The 27,622-nt window shown below is 44.0% G+C and overlaps 2 long non-coding RNA genes across 4 annotated transcripts in view; one reads left to right on the forward strand and one right to left on the reverse strand.

Annotated features, from left to right (window-relative positions):
* Positions 1–352: 352 nt before the first annotated feature.
* LOC140634755 (uncharacterized) lies at positions 353–17,320 on the forward strand. The gene is made up of 3 exons (XR_012032141.1): positions 353–491; positions 3,434–3,716; positions 17,216–17,320. It is a non-coding gene; the product is annotated as an uncharacterized lncRNA (long non-coding RNA).
* LOC140634754 (uncharacterized) overlaps positions 17,115–27,622 on the reverse strand; it is a 35,747-nt gene continuing 25,239 nt past the window's right edge. For 2 of the 3 annotated variants that reach the window (XR_012032138.1, XR_012032139.1), the window contains 3 exons: positions 24,125–24,213; positions 19,751–19,986; positions 17,115–18,294 (listed from right to left, as the gene is read on the reverse strand). This is a non-coding gene — a long non-coding RNA (uncharacterized lncRNA). The remainder of the gene's footprint in view (positions 18,295–19,750; positions 19,987–24,124; positions 24,214–27,622) is intronic. The other variant, XR_012032140.1, reaches the window with a different exon arrangement.

Genomic DNA, 27,622 nt, shown 5'->3' on the forward strand with positions numbered 1-27,622 from the left:
CAGATTAGCGAGACTGGCTTATTCTACAATCAATAGGAAGCCATTGAAGGAAATGGATCTGAAAGATCAGAGTTAAATGTTAAGAAGATGTGCTTTTTCTATATCTAAAACATAGTATCTATCTTCCACCTACATCTAAACTACTTGACCATCATCATCATCAATAGGTGGGACCTGGTCACCTAAGGAACTTGCATCTGATTCTGAGACCTAAGATCAATTCATTTTTATGACTTATCTGCTTCTTAGTTTGTGCTCTAGGGCTAATAACTGGTGGTCTTATTTTTAATACCCTGTATACCTTATTCTCAATTCTAGTAATTAGTACCTGGCTTCTGTCCTTCATTTATAGCCCTACTAACAACACTTCAGAACATAGTGGAGTAGAATCTGATCCCTGAAACAACCCTTGTCCATCACAGGAAGTAAAATCCAACCTGCTGTGGCTGGTGCCTGCTATGGAAAACAATGACTTCTCTTCTACTGCCTGGGTACATCTTCTAGTACTGTTTTATTGGCTTCCATGTGGTCATGCTCTTCCTGCTTCTGGGCCATTTGAGTTACTCTGGGTTTGCTTCCTTTGATACCCAATGGCTGCCATCAAATGGCTCCCTGTTACCTTGCTCTGTAGACATTGAGTTTTATGAGACTCTTCTCCTACTCCCTGTACCACCCAAGTGGGTAGGTTTATTCCAGGTCCACTGCCAAGTCTACTTTGCTTCACTGAGGTTAGCTCTCCATGCACACCTGGGGTTTGTGATGACAGATAACTGGCAGGCAGGAAGGACGGAAGGGAGAAGAGAGAAATGTAGCAAGAAGACTAGTAAGGAAGCTCTGAGCAGTACCAAGGTGGCCTGAGCCATATTAGTAATATTCTTTATGATAGCTAGAAAAATATGTTTTAATGCAAAACAAACTAGTTTTACAATGTGTTTTGTATGAAAACATCCTTTTCAAAATTAAATAGAACACATTTTTTTATTTTTTTTTTTTAATTTTTTTATTATTTATTTATTTATTTATTTATGACCGACATAGAGAGAGAGGCAGAGACACAGGAGGAGGGAGAAGCAGGCTCCATGCTGGGAGCCCAATGTGGGACTCGATCCTGGGACTGCAGGATCGCGCCCTGGGCCAAAGGCAGGCGCCAAACCGCTGAGCCACCCAGGGATCCCCAGAACACATTTTTTTAAACCCTAATTCAAAGTGATACATGTATCCCTATGTTTATTGCAGCATTATTTATAATAGCCAAGATATGGAAGCAACCCAGTGTCCATCTATAAATGAAGGGATAAAGAAGATGTGGTATATACATATATATGGAATGGAATATTACTTAGACTTTCTTAAAGAGAGCTCAAGGAATATTAGTTTGATGAGATTTCAACAGGTATTGCAACCTAAAAAGAAAATTTTAAGAGTTCTGTGCTCAAATAGGTTTTGGAAAAATATCAACTCTAAAAGAAATCTTTCTTTGCTGCAGGATTTCTCAGGGACTTTGATGTGTCAGTATGCATAGTGACTCTCCAAGAGGCTATATAGAGTGTGAAGTGTTTTCTAAAATTACTTGGAAGTCAGAAATTTTGTTTGTTTGTTTTGTAAGATGTCTCTAGAAATCTCTGTCCAAGAAATATAGGTTGAGAAATACTAGCCATCATTTATGATATTCCTTTTGGCTTAATTTTTGAGATTTCACTTCTCTACATAGTGCACAAACCTACTAAATGTTGGATAATCAGACAAATCCACTGATACTCTTCCCATTGAAAAGTGGAGTCCATATCCCCTTTCTTTGAATATAAGTAAGTTTGTGATTTTATCAGCCTAGAGGATTATGGAGGCTAATTATAAAAACCCATGCAACTGTATCCTTGTTTGCAGGAATATTTACTCTTGGAACTCTAAGCAACACATATGTTATAAACTAAATATGCCCCCCACCCAGTTAATATGTTTAAATCCTAACCCCTGATGTTATGCTATTAGGACATGGATCCCCTGGGAGGTAAATAGATCATGAGAATGGACCTCTTATGAATGGGATTAATGCCTTTGTAAGAAGAGACAGGAGAGCTTGCTCTCTGTTCTGTTCTTTAAAGTTATTCCCAGTTGTTCAAATATTCCCCACTGCAGTCCTCAGACATCCTGAAACAGACAAGCCATCCCCACAGTGCTCTGTTAGAATCCCTGATCCATAGGGTTTGTGAGGACAGTAAATTTTGGGGTGGCTTATTATGCAGCAGCAGATAACCCAAACATAGTCTAAAACAAGTTGTAAAGACACGTGGAGACTCGATCACAATTTTAACAAAGCACATTGAGAGAAGGAAGATATGAAGGGGCATGAGGAAGACAAATCAGCTCCATAGGTAAGTGGGAAAGAATAGATGCTCTATTCCTAATTTTAGAGATTTGGCCTCAGTGATATCTACAAGGAAGATAAAGCTAGTGCCTGCAGGAAATGGGCAGAGGCATCTGAGGTCCTTGGTTTATGTCTTGTTGACATGACAAACAGTGCTTCCATCAGCTCCTTGTGACCCACCACAGTGGGCAGCCAGCCAGGATGAGTCTTGAGCCCCTCTAGCTTGTGCTCATCTCAGTATTTTCTCCCCAGGCTGGCAGGATCAGCTTCCTGAAACACACTCACTAGGATCCTTCCCTTCCTCCTCTGCGGGGGTCGGCAAACTAGCCTTGCTCTCAGCACAAGAAAGGGATTGGTGGCTTGATTGTTAGAAGGAAAGAGGAATAGCTTCCAGCCATGATATTGGAGAATGAAATCTTTGGGGGATCATAGAAGATGTTTTCTTACTGTGGAGTTTTCATTCTTATTTGTATATCCAGTTATCACGGTTGATAATATGACCTGGAATTATCATATTTTTAACCACCTACATATTTATATTCTCATCTGTATTCCCCCTTGTTACATTTGCACTCTCAACCAGGTACAGCTGTCTAGCCTCATGAAGATGATGGAGGGGGCAGAGAAAGGGAGTAACTAGGGTGCCCAATCAACCCAATTCTCCCAGGATTAAGGGGTTCCCAAGATGCAGGATTTTCAGAACTACCTAGAAAGTCTTATGCAAAGCAGGATCATTCTAGTACTAACATCTCCAGAGAGCACAATCCTGCCATTACCTCATAAGTCAGTACAGACCTCCAGACCAGGAGGAAGGGGAGGAAAGAGCCACAGCCCCTGCCCACACCCCCACCCCATGCAGGGGGAGTGCCCAACTCTACTGCAGGCTATGACAATACTATTCTGGGTACAGGAGCCTCTGTCTCCCAGCCCAGAGATCTCTGCTTAAGGAACTCTGTGCTCAGATAAGTTTGGGGAAATCAAGGTTAAACACAATTAAACAGGTGCTTTTATTGCAGGACCTCTCAGAACCTGCACAAGATGCTTACTGCTTTTCATGTCTCTCTTCAGCAACCTGATGATAAGCAGAGAGAGCAAGAAGATGGGAGTAGGAAGAGTTCAAATCATCTTAGTCATCCCCATATTTGCCATCAACATCACTATCCTTACTATCACAGGGGCTACATTTACCAAGTACTGCCTGTGTAGCAGGCATGGCACTGTGAGCCTTCCATGCCTTGTGCCATTTCACCACCACAACAGCACTACAAGCAATGTTCAGAAGTTCAAGTGACTTGCCTAAGGATGCAGCCTGAATAAGGATTGGAACCCAGGCCTGTCTGAATATAACCAGGTCAGTGACTCTGGCTTCAGAGACCTAGTCTTGCTGCCTGGCTCCTTTCTTGCCCCCAACTCCTTCATTTCTAATAGGATTGATTTGTTTCTAGAGACTTCCAGTCACAAAGGGCAGAGGCACTCTCAAGCCAAGATTGGGCGGGGGGGGGCGGGGGGCAAGGAGAGCCATTTCCAAAAATAGAAAAAATGAACTTCATGGGCCTGACAGCAGTCTCACTAGAGAATAACAATCATAGCAGTAATAGCCAACATTTATTGAGCACTTACTTTGGCTAAATGCTTGTATGTGTTCTCTCGTGAGAATTAAAAAAAAAAACTCTCAGGTTGGGTCTCACCCTTGGAGTCAGTAATTTATGAGACCACATTAGTCTTGTGCATGTCACTCTCTCTGCCTCAGTTTACTCATCTACAAAGTGGGACAATATTTGTTCCATTTTATGGAATTATTGTGAGGATTAAATGAATTAATATTTATGAAACACTTACCAGAGTACTTGGCAAGTAGCAAGTGTAAGTATTTGCTTTTGTTATTTAGAGTCCAAGAAAAAAAATCAGTTCATCTCAGGAAGCAAGAAGCCCAGGGGGGTCGGGATGGGTATGAGAGAGAAGTTTCTGTCTTTTCCCCAGCAGTGTTCCCTCTGGCCTCAGCAGGACTGTATGTCCATCTTCACATCCACCATTCCCAGCACAGTGCCTGGCCCACAGCAGGCTCTCCAAAAATGGCTGTTAGATGCTAGATTTGTCTATGGCTTCCTTCTCCAACCCCTCCCATTCCTGGTTAATAGCTCCACATATGGAAACTCGGTCTTTAGAAGGAAAACAACCTGTGGAACATCCACTGTCAGAAGGCTTCTCACTCCCTATTTCTCCCTGCTGTGCCCTGCCCTGACCTATCTGGCTGGCCTGATAGGTCCCCTTGTCCAGACTGGCATGATGATCACTCTCACCAACCCCAGCTGGGCCTGTCCCTTTTCACCATTCACTTCAGAGAATAGAGCTGATGTCTAAGAAATCCCCTCCTACTGGTGAGCACATCTCTCAGTCTCTGGCCCAACATTAAGAGATGGGGTCTTTAGGCCTCATATAAGACCAAGTTGCTAAAATAGGCTGTGGGCTATGGTTCTTCCATTTTGCAGATGAGCAACCAGGCTCAGGGGATTGAGTGGCCCAATGTCACTCAGGTATAAGCAAGATGCCAGGATTTGAGCTCAGGTCTCTCTGATTATAAATTAAAGTTCTTTCCACTATAATATTTCCCTCTTCTGCACTTCTTCTAACTTCATTCCCCTTTATCCAGCTCTCCATGCAAATTTTTCCCATTACTTCTAGGAATTTGCCCTTTCTGCATTGCTTTAAGGAGTAGCCATCTCTACTAACTTGCAACCTGTTAAAATATAGCCCACGCACAAATGTCCTCATGCTCTCCCCACCTCCAAAACCCCTCTGTGCACACACCATGATACTGAAGTTTGTTGGTCTTTATTATTTTTATTTTTTGGTTGTTGCAATTTCTTTTTAAATCCTACCAAGTGGACTGGGGGTGGGGAAGTCAAATAGTTACTATATTTATACAGTGAATGGGTTTAGGTGATAATAAAGACAGATGTTGCTATAGCAACTAACGTTCCAGGATCCCATACACATCTTTTTGCCTTTGTGCAAAGTACACTGGATTGTAGCTAACATCTCCCTAAATAGTCTATGCAGAGCAGGGCACACTGACCACTGTGGTCAGGTCAGGGCCACTTTACACACGTGGGGCTCCTTAGCTACCAAAACATTGGCTATAAGCTCATCGTTTCAGGTAAACCTGGATGCCAATGCAGCCTCAAGGAACCATTCAGAGGCTACCTTGTCTCCCTCTTGGGTGAACTCTCTCCCTTGCTCACCATTTCTTTCCCTCTATTTCATGCTGATTCTAAATTATACTAACCAACTAATGACTGCTTAGGTTATTTTCTGAACATCACCAGTGCAGGTAGTGCATTCACTTGGACCATAACATGCCTCGGTATGAGAGAGGAAGCCCTAGGGCATGCCGCCCTATGTGCTGTGTAGTTGGAATAGCCCAAGCCCCTTTTCCTGGGACCTCTCCCCTGCTTTCTGGGAGGTCCTGCCCAAGAATCTCCCACAACCCTCCTGGCTCTAGGTGCCCAATACCACAGGTGCTCTTCCTCATCCATAGAGTAAAAATTGTCCCACTATGCATCACACAGAGGGGAAAAGACCCAGCTGGAACTTAGAGACCATATGCTCTAGCCCTACATGACACCTAGGAACTGTGTGACCTCCCTGAGTCTTAATCCCTTCCCATGTGAGAGAGGGCTTCATCTCTGTAGAAAGTGCTAATCTAGTAGGATTCATTCACAAGTAGGGGAAATGATAACATGTGGCAAATGCACTTCCCACTGATATTTGCCTTTTTTCACAAAACAGGGGCCTTAACCCAGTTTTCCTGTGAATTGGAAACAATGTCTGTCTCATGAGTCTGTTTCTGGATGATCTTATCTATTGCATGCTTTGTACTACCACTTATTTTTAATGGCTCCCAAACACCTATAACCCCAAATTCCCAGCCCAGACCTCTTCCTTGAACCCCATCTCCACATGTCAAGCTGATGACTGATAACTGCATGTCCCTCAAACTCCGTATCTTCCCAACTGAGCTCATCAGCTTCCCCTGTAAATCTTTGCCTTCCTCCTGTACTCTCCATCTAAAAAAATAGCTCCATATTCTACTTCTTGCTTCTCCTTACACACCCACAAGACCAACCAACCACCTAGTTCTGGGAGTTCACCTCCCAAGTATTTCTGGATGCCTTCCTTCCAAACCTGAAATAACTGCCCTGGTCCTGACCTTCAGTATTGCTAGCCTCTAATTGGCCTTCCTCTCCCTAGTTTTGTCCCCATTAATCCCATCCTTCCCACAGATTCCAGAGGGGCCTTTTTAACATGCAGAGGTGATAATGTTGTCCCTTCCACCTACAGATAAGTCCAAACTCCTCTGTGAGGCTCTTCAGAATGCAGCCTTTGCCATCTCCCCAGCTGCACTAATCTCCACATCCACCACCTCATTCTCCTCATTCCTGGACCACAAACCTGCTTATAATCCCTGACAAATCAAGGCACCCCTCACCTTTGTGCCTTTACCTAGCTTTGTGTCTTCTCTCTTTGGGATGGCGTCTCTATACACATGTCCCTTTTTCTTCCTCTTCCCCCATCTTCCACACTCAGGCATTACTTCCTCCTGGAAGTCCCCTTGTGATTTCCCTAGAAGTGGCTTCTTGAAAGCCACATGCATATCTCTCTTGTCACATTCACTGGGTTGTCCTCGTATACTCTCATTTCACCCACCACACAGTAAACTCCACTGTGGCACGGACTAACCACCATTTATTCATACACGTGCCTCTAGCTTCTAGTGCAAAGTCTCCAAATTATGTCTGATAAAAGTATGAATGAGTGAAATATTTGGAAGAGAATCTTCCTCTAAAAACTGAACTGAATCCATGAACATAATAGCATTATTTTCTATCCAACTGAACCAACCAAAGGCAATATTGCTAAACTGGATGGCCACTTCCAGATTCTAGTTGCAATGGTTTTGTCTGTCCACTTAACTAGGCTATAGTAGCTATTCAAGCAAACATTACTCTAGGTGTTTCTGTGAAGGTATTTTGCAGATGTGATTAACATCTACAACGATTGACTTTCAGGGGAATAGCCTCAATAATCTAGGGGAGTCTGATCCAATCAGTTGAAAGACCATTCAGGTAGAATTGAGGTTTCCCTGAGGAAGAAATTCTTCCTGTGGACTGCAGCTTTAGCCCCTACTGAGAGTTTTCTGATGGCCTGCCTATGGATTTCAGATTTGCCTATCCAGCCTTTATAATTGCATAAGCCAAGCCCTTGTTCTAAATCTGAGACACACACAAACACACTCACACACATACACACATGTATATACACATGTATACACTACTATATACATACACTATATTCATGACAGTACCATATAGTCTATCAATTCCATTTCTCTGGTAGAACCCTGACTCATATACTAGCCTTCAAAGACCTAGAAAGTCCTTAACTTTGGACCAAATCTCTTCCAGAGGGGAGTACACTTAGGAACTCTTCCAATGTTCCCAATTTATAGTACCATTGAAGCATCTACAGGAAGTGGGTAGGTAGTGAAGATCGTGCTTCCTTTGCTCCAGGAGAAACTCAGCACAGGGTGGTTCAACAGCCTTACAAGACGGCACAGTGGGACCACATGTCAGGTATCTCGTCTCCAAGGCCTGGGTTCCCCAGCAGATCGAGTCTGAAGCATTAGTAATTTGTATTGATGAGAAGAAAAGGCTGCTGTAGATTATTGAACTTGGCCAATTAAAAAGTAAACAAACATGCAATTGCAAGCCAGAGCCCCGGCTAACCCAATGTACTCTGCTCATTTAATTTGACATGAGTCATTTAGTTTTAATTAGGACAGTGCTTCATGGTATGTTAGTAGGAGTCCTGTAGTATACATTGTGAAAATAATGAAGGCTTAGCAACGAGCCCTGTTTCAGCACTCTGCTATTAAACCTTCACTGAGAAGGGAGGTGAGGCTGCCAGGCTCTTTGTAGAAATTATTGGGCTTGGAAATTAGCACTGTTAGAAAGAGCTAGGTGAGACAGTCTGGCAAAGTCCCCAGACTCAAGCAAACCCTGAAACACTCAGCTCATGGATCTAAGGACCAAGCCCACCGCTGAACCCCAGGATCAACCAGCTTTGGAGATCTGAACAAGGCCTGGAACCAGCCCCCTCCAACTGCCCGGTGGCCAAGAGGGCAGGTGGACACTCCCCAGGAGAACAGTAAAACAATCTCTAGAAGGAGAATGTCCCAACTCAGATCTTAGTTGGTCACGCTCAAATTTCACTAACTTGAGCCTTCCTTGGGAGATCATTTGTCCCTAGTAGGACGGAATCAAGATTCATACCTCACTGTCTCACTACTAAGATGAAAACTGGGCCTCTCCCTTCCTTCTGTCTTCTTAAGTGTACTCATACAAGTCACTTCATGATGAGATGGTTCTGTTCATGCTCTGGATTGGTTCTGTTCATGCTCTGGATTGGATACCTAGATTTGCTTCCCTCCCTCTCACCCACCCAACTTCAGTTTGAATTCCACACCCCTAGTCTTTCTTTTTATCCTTTCTTGCCCTCTTTCTAGCCAGACACTGGGGTATCTTCACCCCGCTGGTTGTCCCCTAACAAACTACTATCATTTACCCATCAGCAGAGAAGCATCCCTATCACTGTTCTTTCCCCCATCATTTGCCATGCTAACCTTGCTTCTCTCATTTGTGGAACAAGCAGTTTGTCTTTTAAAGTAGTTCCAGGGGGATCCCTGGGTGGCACAGCAGTTTGGCGCCTGCCTTTGCCCCAGGACGGATCCTGGAGACCTGGGATCAAATCCCACATGGGCTCCCAGTGCATGGAGCCTGCTTCTCCCTCTGCCTATGTCTCTGCCTCTCTCTCTCTCTCTCTCTCTCTCTATCATAAAATTAAAAAAATAAATAAATAAAAATAAAGTAGTTCCAGGTTTCACTGAATAAGTAGAAGATATTTGCCTGGGGCAGGAGACAACTTTTCCCATCCCCAAATCACCAGGATGTTACAGAAAATGCAGAAAACTGAGAGACATAGGAATATGGTCTATGCCAGCTCTTCCCACCAGCTCTAAAATCTTGGTTAAGTCATTCACTTCCTGGCCTCAGTTTCCCTTTTATAAAGTGAAAAGTTTAGGCTAGACCTTATCCAAGATGCCAAAGGAGGAAAAACTCATTTTCCCACGGCCATCTCTTATACTTACTATGCCACTACCCGTCCTGGATCACTCTCCTCTATTTTTCCCTTTTTCCCACTTTGCCTCCCACCTTCCCTCTTCTTCTCCAACCCCGCCTCTCTCTCTTCCTATCCTCTCTCCCTCCTCAGTCATTGTCTCTCTCTCAGAATTCAGTGAGTCACCACCAAGGCAGACAATCTATAAATCTCTATCTCTATGTTTCTGCAGCCCCATCCTGTGGTATCTAAGTTGCTCAACCAGTTAAAATAGTCTCAGAATTTCTCAGCATGGAAAGAAGGAGGAATGTTGGTGGGACAGCAACCACTATAATGGGAATGCTTAAAGGGAGTCCACAAATTTTCAGGTTCCTTCAAAGTGAAAAAAAACAGGGAATTCAATTCTTGGGAATAAAATTTGGGGTCTTGGACAGTGAATATATGTCAGTTGCAGGGGTGGAGTGGGTGTGTAGAGCATCTTGACTGATCTGTGTGTTTTGTGAAATAATATTAATATTACTAAGTACATGGCATCAAGTTCAGAGTCATTAATGAGTAAGACACCATCCCTACCTTCAAGGCACTCTGTGTACAGTGGGGGAGATGGACATGACAAAAGGTAATTACAATACAGAGAGGAAGCAGTGGGTGTGTGGGAGCACAGCAGAAGGCTACTGAATCCACTTAGGGGGTTAGAGAAGACTTCTTGGAGGAGGGGACAGACAATCTGAGACCTGAAAGAGTGTCTTCATTTAATTCAGTTGTCAGCAGTATTTGATGTAGTTAATACACCCTCCTCCTTGAAATACTTTCTTCACTTAACTTACCTCATATTCAGCCACTCCTTCCTAATCTCCTTTGCTGTAACCTCCTTGTCTTCTGAATTTTTTAATGTTAGGATACCCAGAACTTGATTCTTGGACGGCTTCTCTATTGTTCTCACTCCCTAGGAGGGCTCCGCCATGTTTTGGCTTTAAGTACTACCCGCCACTAGAAACTACCAAATTTTTATTTCTAGCTCTGACCTCTTCCCTCTAACTGCTAAGTTAACCTTCTTCTGAAAAGTCCAATAGGTATCTTTAACTTACTGTGAATGGAACTGGACACTCAATTTCTACCTTCCACCTGCCCCAAAACTGTATTCCCCTCAATCTTCCCTCTCAGAAAAGTTCTCTTCTTCTCTCATGACAGTATTCAATCAGTCAGCCCATCTTGTGTTATCTCTCCTTAAACACATTACCCTAATTTGGCCCCTTGTTACCACTTCCACTGTTCTCATCTTGGGCCAAACCACCACACCTTCCTCTGAGACTCCTGAATTAGCCTCCTATTGTATCTCCTCATCTCCATTTTGTCCATTTTGTCCCTAAAATCAAAGTGATTCTTTAAAACTGTAAGCCAAATCATGTTACTCACCTACCCAAAACCCCCCAGTGGTTTTCTATGTCATTCAGAATGAAACCCAAATCCCTCCCATCCCCCACAAGAATCTGATGTAATCAGAGAGGCCCCTACCCCCTCTGCTCTCAACTCCTACTAATGCCCTACCATTCTCGCTGGCTCCAGCCACACTGCCTGGTTCCTGGTCCTTGACTGGGCACAGCACCACTCCCCCACCTCCTCTTCCAGGTCTGTTTTATTTACTCAACCATCTTCCCCCAGATATCTGCTTGACTTTCTCCTTCACTTCAAATGTTATCTCAGGCACGATCTTTGAAGAATTTTTTTTTTCCTGAAGGTACTATTCACAGAAGAAACCAAGAAGAGGTTTTAAGGTCCTAAGGATTGGCAATGCTAGGAGGCTGACACCACCTACCCTTAGTCCTGAAGGACAAGGCAAGGAAATGAAGTTACCAGAGCTCACCTGAGAGCTGCAGCCATCATCATGACAGTGTTTGGTGGAGTTGTGGCTGGAACTGCGGGTAAGCAGGGATCAGGAAGAATAAGTACCTAGCTTTTCCCATCCTTGAGTCTCCTGAAGCTGCATACTTTTGGACAAATACAACCAGGAGACAGAGGGAAAGGGAGCCCTAGTGATAGAGTCCATGGAGTTCAGGTTCAAGAGCACACAGCAGAGCAGAAGAGGACAGAGAACATATTTGGGGCAAATGGAGATTACTCAGCACATCAATATTCCTGGTTCCTCTCCTTCTGGGCCCAAGGTAGGGTCCTTCAAGGGTCTTCCAAGCCCCTAAAGTCAAGGCAATGTCACTTCCAGAAATAAGTGGTCACGTTCCCCCTCCAGCCTGCTATAATGACAAGGGACAGTTCAGAATATAAAGACTCAGTCAGCCTGGGTCCCAAAGTGATAAGCATGTGGAGTAGAACCCCTGTTGTCCCACAGTGGACATGTAGCAAAAACAAAAAAATAAGCCCGAGATTTTGGGGTGGTTTGTTACTGCAGTTTTACCTAGTATGTTCTGACTGATACACCTCCTCTGCTAAAATAGCAGCCTCCTTCACCCTTAAATCTTACCATCCCTTGTTTTCTTCATCAGACTTATCACCATCTGATAAACTTGAATAGTTGTTACTTGTCTATCTCCCTTCTTTAAAATGTAAACTATGGGACTTTGTTTGGTTCACTACTAATTCTCAGCACCTAGAGCAGCACCTGGTTCATTGCAGATGCTAAAATTCTTTGTTGAAGCAATAAATGAATGAATGAGTTCATAACAATTAACACGACCTAGGCACAGGTCAAGAATTGTGAATATGGACAGTTCTGAGGAAGTGAAAGACAAAACAATGCACTAAGTTCAGCCAGCCTAAGTCATGAGGTGAGTCATGAAGGCATTTTGACTCAAGAGCCCAAGCTCTTGGCCACTCTGATGCCATCCTTCCCACTATGAAGGGGGCTTGGTGCAGAAGCACAGGAGAAGCCAACCAGGCACAAGCCAGAGGCTGGAAAGAGCCAGGGTAGCCTGCATAAGTATTACTTATGGCTGGAGCCAAGAGTGACAAACAATAAACTACACAGGATAACAGGGAAAATTAGAAACTTTGCTTGGCTATGTAAAAATAATGCTAATTACAGTCATTTATGTGAATTGTTTACCATTTCTGCCTAATTAACAGGCAGCACAACAATTAGGGAAATCTTTAACTTATGTCAACCTAACTTTATCGTAAGTTTTATTTGATTATAACTGCAAAGGCTAAAAATAAGAGCTTAGTCCAACAATGAGTTGGTGGTTCATGAGGGCTAGTTCTCTGTCCAGAATTTAAAATTAGAAAGGAACTACCTGGTCTTTACCAGTCATTGCCTGTACTATTTAATGATCTTCCATGAATAAGGGTTTCACCTGGACTAGAAGGTCATTGAGGCAGGTACTATCTAATTTTTCATGGTGGCGTTATCCCCTCTTTCCACCTGAACCCAACTCAGCCCCGAGCAGGGGTGGGGGATGGCCTCTGTGCCAGTGTTCATCTGTTGGTGCTCTCTCTAGAAGAGATAGTCCTGGCTCATGAGTCTGAGTCCCCTCTCACTATCTGGAGGCTGAGGATGTGAGATTGGCTAAAGGTTGCCATGTCTAGGTGCTCAATAAATGCTTGTTGAATTGAGACTGAATTTCCAGAAAACTCCATACATTTCCATACCTCTTCACCTTCCCTCTTTAACTACAGCTCCCCCATCTCTGCCTCATGGCAGACAATCCTCTGCTGTCCTATCTGTCTGTTCCTTGTGGTATATTCAATAAACTCCTACCCCCTTAAAAAAAAGAAAGATTGAATTTCTAACTTAAAATCAACTCAAAATAAAATAAAATAAAATAAAATAAAATCAACTCTTTAATCGTAGACTCATTTAAAACTAAAATAGCGATTCAAAGGGGCACATGCATCCCAATGTTTATAGCAGCAATGTCCACAATAGCCAAAATATGGAAAGAGCCCAGATGTTCATCAACAGATGAATGGACAAAGATATGGTATATATACAATGGAATATTACCTAGCCATCAAAAAGAATGAACTCTTGCCATTTGTAACAACGTGGATGGAACTAGAGGGTATTATGTTGGGTAAAATAAGTCAGTCAGGGAAAGACAAGTACCATATGATTTGATTCATATGTGGAATTTAAGAAACAAAACAGATGAACATAGGGGAAGGGAAGGAAAAATAAGATAAAAAGAGAGAAGGAGGTAAACCATAAGAGACTTAACTATAGGAAATAAACTGTGGGTTGCTGGAGGGGAGGAGGGGGATGGGGTAACTGGGTGATGGGCATTAAGGAGGGCCTATGGTTTAATGAGCACTGGGTGTTATATGCAACTGATGAATCACTAAATTCTACCTCTGAAAAAAATAATACAGTATATGTTAACTAAATTGAATTTAAAGGAAAAAATCTAAAAAATAAAAATAAACAAAAATTTTAAAAATAAAGACTTTTTAAAAACTAAAATAAAACTAAAAGAATAAATCATTTAACAATAATAGTCAGGAAGGACAAGACAGAGAGTGGTCAATGGACTTCCCAAGATCTCACAGCAGGTGGGGACAGGTCTCCTACCTCCTGTCATTCCATCCCACGCAGGTTCAGAGGTCCCCTCTTGCTCTCTGGACAGCACATCTCCCCTCTTTATAGCCTACAACAGAAGTGATCACTCATCAAATCTATCCTCCTTGAGCTTTCAAGACACCACTTCCCCCTAGTTTTCCTCCCACTTCACTGTCAGCTCCTTCTCTGCTCCTGTGAGATTTTCTGTGACTTTGGAGGAAACTTGGACTTCCTTGTGCCTCTGGATAGCTAGGTCAGGCCAGGGTGGATGTTAGAGTGGACACTGGGAAAAGCCAGAGCAGAAAAGATTCCAAAGATAACAACAGGACATTTACTGTATTAAACAATATACTCTGCTTATACCCTTTCACTGAATCTTCTGAATCTTATGAGATAGACTTGATTATTTTTTTTTATAGACTTGATTATTACTCTGGCTTCACAGATGAGAAAGCTATCACTAAAAAAATAATTAATTAATTAACTAATTAATTAATTAAAATCTAGAAAAGTGGTCCAAGGCCACATAGACAGTAAGTGATAGAGCCAGGATTTGAACTCCTGAGGCCAAGACTTAACCTACTGCCTCTTTGGAACAGGACATACAGCCAACCCATGGGGCTGAATCCCCTCAGTAATAGTGACAGACCTCAGTCTGACATAAACCTACAAGATGAGGAAAAATCCACCTGCATACATGTTTTCCTTCTTACATTACCATGCAAGCACAGTTTGTCTGTGGCCCTGCAGACCCTGTGCAGTTGGGTCTAGAGTCTATGATGTTCCCAGTGCCTTACTTCTTGTTTCCATTTGAAAATGCAATGTTGCTCCATGTGGCATTGATCATATCATGCTTTCCATTTTTCTCTGCGTATTTTTCTCCACAGTCGCAAATGCCCCCTTAAAGTCTTCAAGGGGCGCCTGGGTGGCTCAGTGGTTGGGTGTCTGCCTTCAGCTCAGGGCATGATCCCGGGATCCTGGGATTGAGTCCCACATCAGGCTCCCCACAGGGAGCCTGCTTCTCCCTCTGCCTGTGTCTCTGCCTCCCTCTGTGTGTCTCTCATGAATAAATAAATAAAATCTTGACAAAATTAAAAAAATAAAGACCTCAAGATGGTTTGGGCAAACATTCAGGCCACAACCCACACTTCCTGAGATGTCACTCCATCCATGCCAGCAATCCAGCACTCTGGTGTATTAAGTCCACACGTTGAAAACCCTCCACAAAGTCAGCTCTGTTCCTGTCCCATGGCTTCCCTTTTATTCCATACTTACAACCTTCAACAGAAACGAGGAATGAAAATGCCTCATGAGTCCCCAAAGTCCTTCTATTTCGTACTCAAATGTTGGAGTCTGGGGAGGCATACTCGAGGCTTTGTTTTTTACCCTGGACTGGATTATTTTTCCTGTGTGAATCAGCAGAAGTGGGCAGTCATGAGAGACTTGAACAGCATACTAAACCCTGTCACATTCCAAATTAAAAGAGATGATGGAAATGTGAGTGATTTGTAAGTAGTAGAGTACTAGTAAGATACAAGATGGTAACAGTTATTTGAGATGAGCCACCCAGGAGGATAGTGGCCTATCTCCCTTTTATTCCTGTCTGATCAGATACAGCTCACTTTATACTTTAAGGGGAGGACTCATCAATCCTCATAACCGTACCCCCATGGAGCCCACCAGGATACCTCTTACCTTCCAGATAGTGCCAGCAGACGTTGTTCTGTTGTGAGAGCATCCATTCAGCCAGGTAGACTAAACTCTTATTGGATATACCTTGGTTTTCTCTGATTTGCCATTCTTAGGCCCTCAGGCTCCTGTTATATCACTGCCCCTCCCACCACTAGTTAAATGGCCAAGTCCTTGCCACACAAGGGCTTCTTGCCCAGTGACTGTTCCATAGGTTCCAAAATAACAAATGCAGTTAATATTTATTAAACATTGTACACATCTGATTTAATTTGATTCTTACACCTATGGTGTGATACCATTAACACATTATACTTTGGAAAATTGAGGCTGAGAGAGGTTAACTGCCTTTAATAAAGCCCCCAGCTAATAAGAGAGTTGAGATTTGAACCAATGACTGTATCAAGCAAAAGCTTATTTTCTTAATCAGTTTGTTAGCCCCCTCATAACTTCAAAGTAAGAACACAAGTGGCTTACAACTAACTAATAACTGAGCCCCCAACCTTTATTCTAGGAAGACCAGGCAAGGAGCCAAGCTGCCTTGTTCAAGCTACAAACCCCACTTAGGTTGCTCAGACAATATCGAAAGTGCTCAGACAAGCACTTTCAAGACCTGGAGATCTGGTCCAGATGCAAGGTTCTGATTCTAGGTACAGTGAGCCTGAGAGTTACTTTCTTTTAAATATGTTATTCATTTATTTGAGAGAGAGAGAGCACAAGCAGGGAGGATAAGGAGAAGAAGGCTCCTTAGTGAGCAGGAAGCCCAATGTGGGGCTTGATCCTAGAACCCTGAGATCATGACCTGAGCTGAAGGCAAATGCTTAGCCAACTGAGCCACCCAGATGCCCCCAAGTGTTACGAGCAGCTCCCAGGTGCTGCTGTGCTACCAGTCTAAGTACCACACTCTGAGTATGAGGTCTTACAAGTCTGGTGTTCTGATTCAACTAACCGTGAGCAGCTGATCAGAATATCTGCCAAAGCCAGCTGGGGAGGGGCTTTCTGGGCTGGAGGTACAGCAGGAGCAAAGACCTAGAATTTTCAGCATGGGTGGTATGTGAAGTCAAAGGATGTGAGGCAATCAGCAGGGCTGGGACCCTAGGCATATGGGAGAATGCAGTAGAACACAGGTCTTAGAAAACAAGTCTGGGAGGAAATTTTGCATTGAAAAGAACCTCAACTATGATGCTAAGACATTAAAGAGTCAAATTTACACATCTTTTTAATCACACCTCTTTTATGCTGAAATTATCCATTTCTAGCTTCTTTTATATATTTTTATTGGAGTTCGATTTGCCAACATATAGTATAACATGCAGTGCTCATCCCGTCAAGTGCCCATCACCCAGTCACCCCAACCCCCCGCCCACCTCACCTTCCACTACTTGTTCATTTCCCAGAGTTAGGAGTCTCTCATGTTTTGTCACCCTCTCTAATTTTTCCCACTCATTTTCTCTCCTTTCACCTATAATCCCTTTCAGCATTTTTTATATTCCCCATGTGAGTGAAACCATATGATGATTGTCCTTCTCCAACTGACTTCCTTCATTCAGCATAATACCCCTCCAGTTCCATCCACGTCAAAGCAAATGGTGGGTATTCGTTGTTTCTAATGGCTGAGTAATATTCCATTGTATATATATCCATCCTCCTTATTAGAAATCAGATGTCAAGTCTTGGAATCATCTTTTTATCACCTAAATTACCTTTCACCTGGTCATGTTGAATAATGAGAATGAGAAATACTGGAGTTCTCTGAAACAGGAGCGGGAGGACGCTGTCTCGCGTATATCTTCCTTCCTAGAGATAGGAAGATGTGTTAGGAGGTTGTCCCAATAGTTCACGGGTGGAATAACAAGGCTGGAACAAAGATGATGACTGTGGGAAGGGATGGAAAGAGAGGCATTCTGGAAGCAATCAATCAGACTGTGTCCTCATTGCCACCTCTTTGCCTCATCCTGGCTCTTTTGCCTTGTGCTGTTCTTCAGAAGATGGACCCCTGTGGACTGCATTTTCCAGGCAACCTTTCTGTCTGCTTCCAGTTGAGCCCAGCCAATGAGAGGCACCCCAGTAGGAGACTGGAGAGGGACTATATGGAGGAGAGAAATCAGAGTATTTCCTTCTATGCCCCCTGACCCTTTACTTCCTCCTTACTTTGCCAAGGTTTCTGCATGGCTGCATTCATCTATGACCACAGCTTCAGTAGGGCAGTGCCTTTTCCATGACACTTGCTGGGGTCCTGCCCCCTGTATGGTTGGGATGCTATCCTATAGGATGAAATGGCCAATGTACAGTGTTATGTCCCCAGAGTCAGATAACCCAGGTCCCGGAGCCAGGAGGCAAAGGTGACAATGACTCCTCTTACTACCTAATAACACACTGTAGGGATTTTTTTTTTTTTACTTCCTTTTGGGTCCACACGCTGATCATGGCAATGCTTCCCTTGGCCCACCTGTATTCCCCCACAGGTGTAGCAGGCAGGTCCCAGCATGCTGTTAAGCTTCTTCTCTGTCAAAGGCTTTTCTTCAGCATTGAGGGAGCTTGTTCCGCCCCAGACAATCTAGAAGTCAAAGAAAAGTTACTCTCTAGATGAAAACTGTCTGCCAGTGAGGGACAGGAGTAAAGTCCCAACCTCCCTGTTGCCTGTTAGGATGATACTTAAGTGTATTCCACACAATTTCTCAGAGGGTCGCCAGCAGGACCAAATCCAGTTGCCCACAGTAATCTGCTCATTAATTCACCCTTTATTGGCTTTTCTCCCTTCCTTGTCTCCCTTCCCCATGCCCTCACTCCTATTTTCTGGGATCACTGGGCAAATAAACTACTTGCACCCAGGATTCTGTCCCAAGGTTGGTTTGGGAAGAACCCAAACTAAGAGAGTGCACTTGGATCAAGGCTTCCCTCAGGGAACACAGTCTTCAATTGGAAGCTGAGCTCACCCCCAGCCACCTGGGGCTAAACGGACAGTCAGAGGGCAGAGGTGCTGAATGCCCAGGAAGTACGTTCCCCTCCCAGACAACTGAGAGTGTCCATCAGCCAGTCTTGCTCCATGCCTGAGCCCCAGGGATGGCAGTAGTTAGTGATTAATCATTCGATGCAACTTATTTAGAGACATTAGTGGCTGTGCAAGGCATGTACCTATTCTTAGATCCACTCCCTGCCCCTTCTCTGCTTTGTTCCTTATTAGAGAAGACTCATTTCCCAGGCTCCTTTGTCCTCTACTGGGCTCAGCCCATGGGGGCACTCATGCAAGACTCGAGGGTATGAGGAAGGGAGAAAGCCCGGTATTTCTCCTTTTCTCTCTCTGCTATGAGTGGCATCTCCAGCTGTTCTTTGTCTCCCCCATTACTCTAGCTCCCCCTTGACTTGCCCTCCTTCCATGGTCCCAACTCCCTGGGGACACCCTCCTCCTTGTGTCCCGGGGGCAGCAGCTTCCTGCTGTGTAAGTCCCCAAGCTCCCCACACACACACCCTTTGTCTCTTTAGCTCTTCCATTGTCTGGATCATTAAATATGATCTGTTGAAAGACTAAACATGGTTTCTGTTTTCCTAACTGGGTCCTGATTGATAAAGTGACTTGTCCAAGATCACACAACTGGTAAGCGGTAGAGTAGAATCAAACCAGTTCTGCTGACCCTAAAGCCCTTCCCTCTGTCCCGACTGTGCCATCCTGCCACCCTAATTGCCTCAGAGGATTCCAAGCCTAGACATCTTACCGATGCTTCTGCTATTCACTGGAGCTGTGTACCTGTTCCTGGGAGGCAGGGTGTTCATACTTGGATTCAAGGGTTGTTGTGTTAGTGACCTGAGTAGCCTGGCTCAGAGCTCACTTAGGATCTAAAACACAGCAATTACCAGGCCTGGAAGGAAGGTCTCACTTTGTTTTTGTTCATTTTCTTATTTTGTTTATGTGCAAGAAAATCTCAAGTCAATTTAGAGGTGCTCCTGCCCCATCCGACCATATACAAATAAATACCCCTCGAACATCCTCTGGGTTTGAAAGAGAACTTACTTACCCAAGAGTTGGAGTAAGGAAAAGATACTGTCTCAGCCAGTGTATCTGCTGGAACGTGAGGCCTACTCCACGCCACTGTCTCCGGAAGATTACATAACAGCACCCAAGGACCCCATCATAATTGGCTTGGGTGAGTCCTTTCTCCAGCTCTCTTGCTGAGTGGAAATGATGAGAAATAGCATGTTCCCAGCTCCTCTCATGTAGCTCCGTGTGAACCTGGGCCTGATGTGCAACACACTGTGGAATAATGAGATTTCCTCCAACATGAAGAGGTTACATAACTGGAAATAGGCCCATTAACCATAACAAAACAATCAGGGAGGGTCAGAAAGACAGCTCTGTTCTGAGCTATCCATCCTGGTTCTGAGGAGTGTGAGGGTGGAAATTAATAGCCCACTAAAGGTGCACTTCTCAATTATGCAACTTGACTATCCCCTTAGCAGAGCCAGGAGGCTGGGGCACTCTGGAGGGTGAGGGGTGGGGGTTTTTCTTCCTCCATTTCTCAGGAGCTCTCCTGCTCTCCTCAAACCAGGCTCAGGCCTCGTCTTTCTACTACCCTCTCTGACCTCCCAGAACAGTTATTATCAGCACTGCTGGCCCGTTAAATACTTCTACCTGCCTCAGAAAGGGATGTAGGAAATGGTCAGAAAGGGTGATCATTCCTACATTTGAGAAAGAGAGAGAGAAAATGAGAGAACAAGAAAGCTCTATACGTCCTAACAACAGCACAGAAATAAATAATGAGCTTTAGTCACCAACCTGACAATGGAATGAGCTTTGGTACCAAAGCCCATATCCAAACCAGTTGTTACCAAAACTCTGTCAGAGCAGGTGGATGACAAAGGATTGCCTCACACACATACGCACACTCACTCTCCACAGACAAAAGTGAAATTAGACACAAGCAGAAAAGACAAATCAATACTATCAGTAAGATAGCTTGTTAGATATTAAAATCTCCCAAGGACATTTCGGGCACCCACAGGGCTGTCAATTAATCCTCCAACTCTTGGTTTCAGTTCAGGTCATGATCTCATGGATTGTGAGATTGAGCCCCCCAACGAGGGTTCCCTGCTTAGCAGGGAGTCTGGGATTCTCTCCCTCTGTCCCTCCCCTCACTTGCACTCATGGGCTCTCTCTCAAATAAATAAATCTTTTAAAAAAATAAAAATAAAAAAACAAAATCCCCCAAGGACATTTTAAAAGCTCATTCCCAGTTCCTGTCCCCAGAAACTGGGCTTTAGTGGTCTGGGGTGGAGTTTGGAGATGACAGCTGGCCCACCAGGCAGCCCGGCTCTGGGCCTAGCTGAGGTAACCACTAATATCCTCTCAGGAAGGCTTGCCTGGGAACACTTTCTCCTTCGTTCATACAAAAGGTGGAAGCCCTTCAACTCCATTCACTCCCAGTGCAAGGCAGTTCCAAGAATGAGAAAGAATTTCCCAAGATGAGGAGACATCATTTGAGATTTCAAGGTTCACACGTTTTATGTATCAAGCACTTCTGTAACATACCTATATTCCAGGGGCTGTTCTAAACACTTTACAAATGTTAATTCATATCATTAATGCAACCCTTATCCCAATTCTCTGAGGCAGGCACTATTATTATAACCCATTTACAAAAGGGGGCAAGGCACAAAAGGGTCAATGATTTGCATAACATCATGCAATTAAGTGCTAGAGTCGGGATCTCAACCCAGACAGCCCGACTTCAGAAGCCACATACACACACACACACACGTGTTTGTTTGCTGCACACAGGCCATTTGGAAACTTGTGTTCAACAAAACTGAACTCCTTGAGGCAAGAATACAATGTTAGTCACCTGGCCCTCAGAGCAAGCCCTCAGTAAACATCACTGGATTGAGGGCCTGCTCTGTGCCAGGCTCTAGGCTAGATATTTTCACATCGAGTTCCACATTAGCCCTCACCAATCTTGTTTCAAACATGCTTCCTCATTCTCTTTCTTTCTCCCTTATGGAAAAGTGACAAGTCTCAGACTAGAAGATTTTCACAGGCACATCCCTGCCATGCTTTTCAGACTGCTTCTGCCTCCCATCTTGTGGGATCCTATGCCACATTTTCCTTGACAAGAGGAAAGAAAGGGTAATGGGAGGTCCTAACATAAGAGGGGAATGGAGATTCTGGCCTGAGTCAGATTGAAGATTTCTGAGGGATCTCAGGTGTGGGACCTGCCACACCTGACTGCAGTATCCTCAGCAAACCCAGGCACCCTGACTCACCTCTACTTCACCTCTTGCCTGTTGGTGACCGGTGTGCTTTTACCACAGGCAGATCCTTTTACAGGATTAGGCAAAGGAGCGTCTGAGCAATGACCCATGGGTGAATCTAAAGTTACTCTTCTGCCCTGTTCAGAATGCTACCAGAGCACCTTCTACCACCAAGATATAGTGTAGATTCCCCTGCCAGGCTTCCAGACATTCCCTGCCCATACAACAGCCTCAACACACTCTCAGCCCTCTGCATTCCAGTACCTGATTATGGCCTGCTGACCAGTCACCTTGTTTCTATTTATGCTCGCCCCAGTCTATTCTCAATGCAGCACCAGTGCAATATTGCTTAAATGTAAGTCAGACCATGCCTTTCTTCTGCTCAAGCCTTCTGGGGGAGGCAGAATTCTAAGACGGTCCCCAAGATTCCTCCCCCTGGTGTGGGTGGGCCTGGTTTAGTCAGGTGAGCAACCTTTAAAAGAAGGTCTAGAAGTCAGAGACAGAGGAGTCAAACAGCAGAGATGCCCTCAAAAGTAGCTATACTGTAATGAGGGCAACGTGGTAGGAAAGTGGTTGCAAGTGGCCTCTGGGAGCTAAGAATGGCTCAAAGCTAATAGGTGTCAAGAAAGTGGGGATCCGGGATGCCTGGGTGGCTCAGTGATTAAGCATCTGCCTTCAGCCCAGGGTGTGATCCCATGGTCCTGGGATCAAGTCCCACGTTGGGCTCCCTGCATGGAGCCTGCTTCTCCCTCTGTCTCTGCCTCTCTATCTCTCATGAATAAATAAATAAATTTTTTATAAAAAAAGAAAGTGGGGATCTCAGTCCTACTACAACAAGGAACTGAATTCTGCCAACAGTCAGTGACCTTGGAAAGGAATCCCAAAGCTCAGATGAGACTGCAACTCCCACTGGTAACTTGACTCAACCTACTGAGACCCTGGGTGAAGGACTTGCTGAAAACATGCCAGAATCATGACCCTTGGAAATGATGAGATAATAAATGGATGCTGTTTTAACCCACTAAGTTTGTGGTGATTTGTTACACAGCAGAGAAAACTAATATACCCTCCATGCTCCCCCTCTCACTCAGACTAAAAGTTTGAACCCACTCTGAGCCAGCCACATAGACCAGGCATACACTCAGAGCTCTTGAACCTGCTGTTCCTTCTGCCTGCATGCTCTTCACCAAAGATCTGCATGGCTCCCTATCTCAGTTCCTGGAAGTTGGTCCTTGCACCCACTCCACCCTGCTGACCCTCTGCAGCATTCTTCTTTGCTTTACTCTTCCCCAAAGCTCCCTGCACTTGCTAATGTACCACAAGTTCACTCATTTATTGTCTCTTGCCACAAGAATGGAAGCTCCCCAAGGACAGCGATTGTTTTTATTTCTTCTGTTCACTGCAACATCCCAAGCACCAAGTAAATACCCGGTACTTCTTTGTTGAATGAATGAATGAGTCTCCTTGAGTCCCAAATGTTCTGTTGTGTGGAAATTATGTGCTTTTCAAGGCCTAGAAGAAGTCCCATTTTCTTTATGAAGTCTTTCCTTCTCCAGCCTCATATACCTCCAACCTCATAAAATAGCAATTGTCTGTGTCACAGTGCTCATTTTGCAGCTAATTATACCCAGAAGTTTTTATGGGGCTTAATCATTGCTTCCCAGATTTAAGCCTCCTGTCTTCCCCCAGCCCCACCCTGCACTAAGCAGTGGACTTCTTGAAGGCCATTTATTTATTTAAAAATAAATGCCCTTCATTTATTTAATAAATAATGTATACAGCACCTAGAAAGTACCAGCCCTTGATCTCATGACCAGGGGTGCTAGGCACAGTCCATGATCCTGTGGAAGTTGCAATCTAGTGGTGAGGGTCAGGGTGGAAGTACACTGTTGTAGTATGTTCCTTAAAGCAAGGTACAGAACTGAGCAAAGTTGTTCATGAAATACCTATTGACTGGTTGATTGTTTGAAACTGGTTGAGCTCTTTGTATGTCTGAGTGGAAGGGGTAGGAGTTGAAATTGAAATGGGGGATGGATAATGTATTAGTCAGCATTCTCCAGAGAAGCAGAACCAATAGGAGAGAGAGAGAGAGAGAGAGAGAGAGAGAGAGCAAGAAATATTTATTATAAGGAATTGGCTCACACCATTGTGGAGGTGAGAAATCCCACGATCTGCTGTCTGGAGGCTGGAAGCCCAGGAAAGCCACAGGGCAGTTCACATCCAAACCTAAAGGCTGAGACAGAGGAGACAATGATGTAAGTTCCATTCTGAGTCCAAAGGCCCAAGAACCAGAAGCACTGCTGCCTGAGGGCAAGAGAAGATGGATGCTGGAGCAGAGAGCAAATTTACCCTTCCTCCACCTTTTTGTTCTACTCAGGTCCTCAAAAGATTCGAGGATACCCACCCACATGGGTGAGAGCAATCTGCTTTACTTGGTCTATGGATTCAAGAACTAATCTCTTCCAGAAACACCCTCCAGACATACCCAGCTCTCTGGGCCTCCCTTAGCCTAGTCAAGGTGACACATAAAACTGACCATCACGGATAGCATTAACAAGAAGTACATGCCCTCTACATGTTACATGAAATTCTAAGAAGTAGCTGTATCTAAGATAATGAAATGATAAAGCTCTCTCTGTTTTAACTCATTTTGAGATCCCCACACATGTCACCAGAATGCAGGGAGCACTTCAGGGAAGTACATTGTTGGAAAGTGCTGCTATATTTGCCACAGTTCTCATGGGCTTCTCTTCCTGAGGGAGACTTACAAAAGGAAGGCTAATGAGCCAAATTACACTTCAGAAGGAAAATTAATGGAACAAATTACAGCTCCACTGCTGCAGCTGCTTTCAGGACCTCAACCTCTATGCATTGTCTCCTTCCACCACTGTCTGTTGCGGATGTTGAGATGTTCCTTCATCTTCAGTTAGCACCTTTGCTGGTTTCATGCTACTGGCATAACTTGGACCCTCGGATCTGAGGATCTGGCCTTATAACCTTACTCTTAGGGTTGCTGTACTTGTCCATTTACCATCACAGTTAAGGAAGGGAATACTAAAGATGCCCAAGGCATCACTGCTCCCTGTGTCCATTGTGTAATAGCAGCTCTACCTCCCCAAATGATCAGGGTCAATAATCCCTGTCAAGATGGTGACTTATTACCTGCTGATCCCTGGACATGAGAAGCCTGAAGTGCCAAGTGGCAGCTGAAGTTGTGATTCAAGGCATTTCTTGCTGAGTCCCCTGGTGGAAGTGCTCCCACTTGGAGAGGGAGACCTATAGCCTTGCAAAACCCAGAATTGTATGCACAGAAGGCACACATTTTTATGTGGACCATTGTGAGTGAGCATAAGCAGGGCCATTCCTGCATCCTTCTTGGTCCCTGGACCCATGAATTCTTCTAATTTGAGATATAGCACTATAAAGGTCTTTGATTCTAGGTGTATGTTGTATCCTAGAGTACGATACCTCATATTCAAAAATATCACCTCTGAGGGACACCTGGGTGGCTCAGTGGTTGAACATCTGCTTTTGGCTCAGGGCGTGATCCTGGGACCCAGGATCGAGTCCCGCATCAGGTTCCTCTCAGGAAGCCTGCTTCTCCCTCTGCCTATGTCTCTGCCACTCTCTGGGTCTTTCTCATGAATATATAAAATCTTTAAAACAAAAACAAAAATACCACCTCTAAGCTGGAGCTTCAGCTGTTTCTTCAGTAGGCCACCCCAAAGCTCTACCATCCCATTGGCTTCTAGCTTGTTCAGGATGTGATATGACCAATATATTCCATGATGATGGATATACTCCTGTATCTCCCTTTCTGTAAAGTGAATATCCTGATCTGATGTAACTTTATGTGAGATTTGGGTACATCCTCAGATAGTGGCATTGGCAGGAAAAGCAAACGTATGCTTGGAATGAGTATCTATTCACGTCAGAACAAATTGCTGGTCTTTCCAGGGTAAAAGAGACTCAATGTAGTCAACTTGCTACTTGGAAGAATGGTACCAAGTTAAGAACAATCACTGGTTTCTCTTGCTGTAAAGTTGGACATTTGGTAGCAGTAGCAGTTAGATTAACCTTGGCAAATGGAAGCCCAGCTCAGTATCTGCCACCACAGCCACTTCTTCTTACTCTCATCATACCAGCAGTGTAGTGGCTCATGACAAGAGCTGAACTAATATCAACTGTCTGGGTCATTTTATCTACTTGTTTGGTGTCTCTCCCAATAGATGCACTCTAATGGGTGTTAACATATGACACAAAGATATTTATAGTTTTTACGTGTTCCCACATACCCATCAATATGCCTCTACCCCAGATATCCTTATTCCCAGGATTCCAGTCTTTATCCTTTTAGGTCACTGATCAGTTGGTCAGATTATTCATCACTACCTGTAAATCCATATATATCCTGGAGCTACCTCTCTTTCCACACAGAATGGATGGTCAAATGTAATACTTGGAGCTCCATCCGTTGGGAGGTTTTCCCTCACTTCTGTCTTTCCAGGCTATCCCTGAGGGAGGCTGTAGTACAGCTACTGCACATATTTGGCTTAAGTTCACACTAAACTCACACATCTATAATCAAACATTGAGCTTTTCCTTCTCTGTCAGCTAGTCATAAAGGATTCTCCCATAGGGCTATAAGTGTGAGCCAAGAGAGGGATCCTGTTGAAATTATGGTAGATAATGTGAGATCTGAACTACCTGTTTATGCAGCTTGCATGTGTCATCTAGTTCTAGTCATATTCTATCTGATGTATCATTTCCACCTTACAATGAACTATATCCATCGCAATTAGACATTTTGGGATTGGAAAAATGACCACAGGTTGGTCCATAAGACTCAGCAGAAGCACTGAGATCTGGACCTTGGCCAGAACTTGATTTACTAGGTGGTCTTTTTATGCCTACCTTAACCAGGGGACCTTGGTGATATTTCAGGTATCTGAGTATCAGTGTCAACTCAAACTCTATGTTTAACTATCCATAAAATATTTGGGTATTTTCCTTTCCTCAGGGTATACCTATGAGAGTAAATCATTATAGATCTTTTTGGAGAAAAGGAGTAGTAAAATCATTACTACAAATACTTGTGGAGGTGTTACAGGATCCTTCTTCCTGGGAACATGGCCTCTCCTTCAATCAATGGGTCCTGTGTCTGAAAACTAGCTCAGATCTAAGAACCAAGTAAGGAACTCTTATTTTTTGTGGGATAACTTTCCAGATCATTTATCCTTAGTTTCTTTGGCTGACACAGGTTGAGTAGTATCCTTGTTTGCTGCTCATATATTTTGCTCCTACAGATACAGTGCTCCATTAACCACCTCCACAACTCTTTGAGGGTCAGGTCTCCTTGGCTATCACTCTGAACTTGCTGCTCACTATAATAATTGTATCCACAATAATGACATTACAATTATTGCATCCATAAATAGCTTCTGAAGGTTACGGACTGCTTTTGACCTCTGCTGTGCTGGAGTCCTATTTCCTCTGCCATCAATGAGCCTAGTTCTGTAATGGTGTCTCCTACCACTAGCTCTGGCCCATAGAAGTGAATCATAGAATCAAACAGTGATGTTGTTTCCTCTCTGTCTCTGCATTCTTTAAATGGTATATCTTTATCTAATTGGTTTTCCAGC

This window comes from Canis lupus, chromosome 6 (assembly GCF_048164855.1).
Source record: "Canis lupus baileyi chromosome 6, mCanLup2.hap1, whole genome shotgun sequence".
In the NCBI taxonomy this organism is placed as follows: Eukaryota; Metazoa; Chordata; class Mammalia; order Carnivora; family Canidae; genus Canis; species Canis lupus.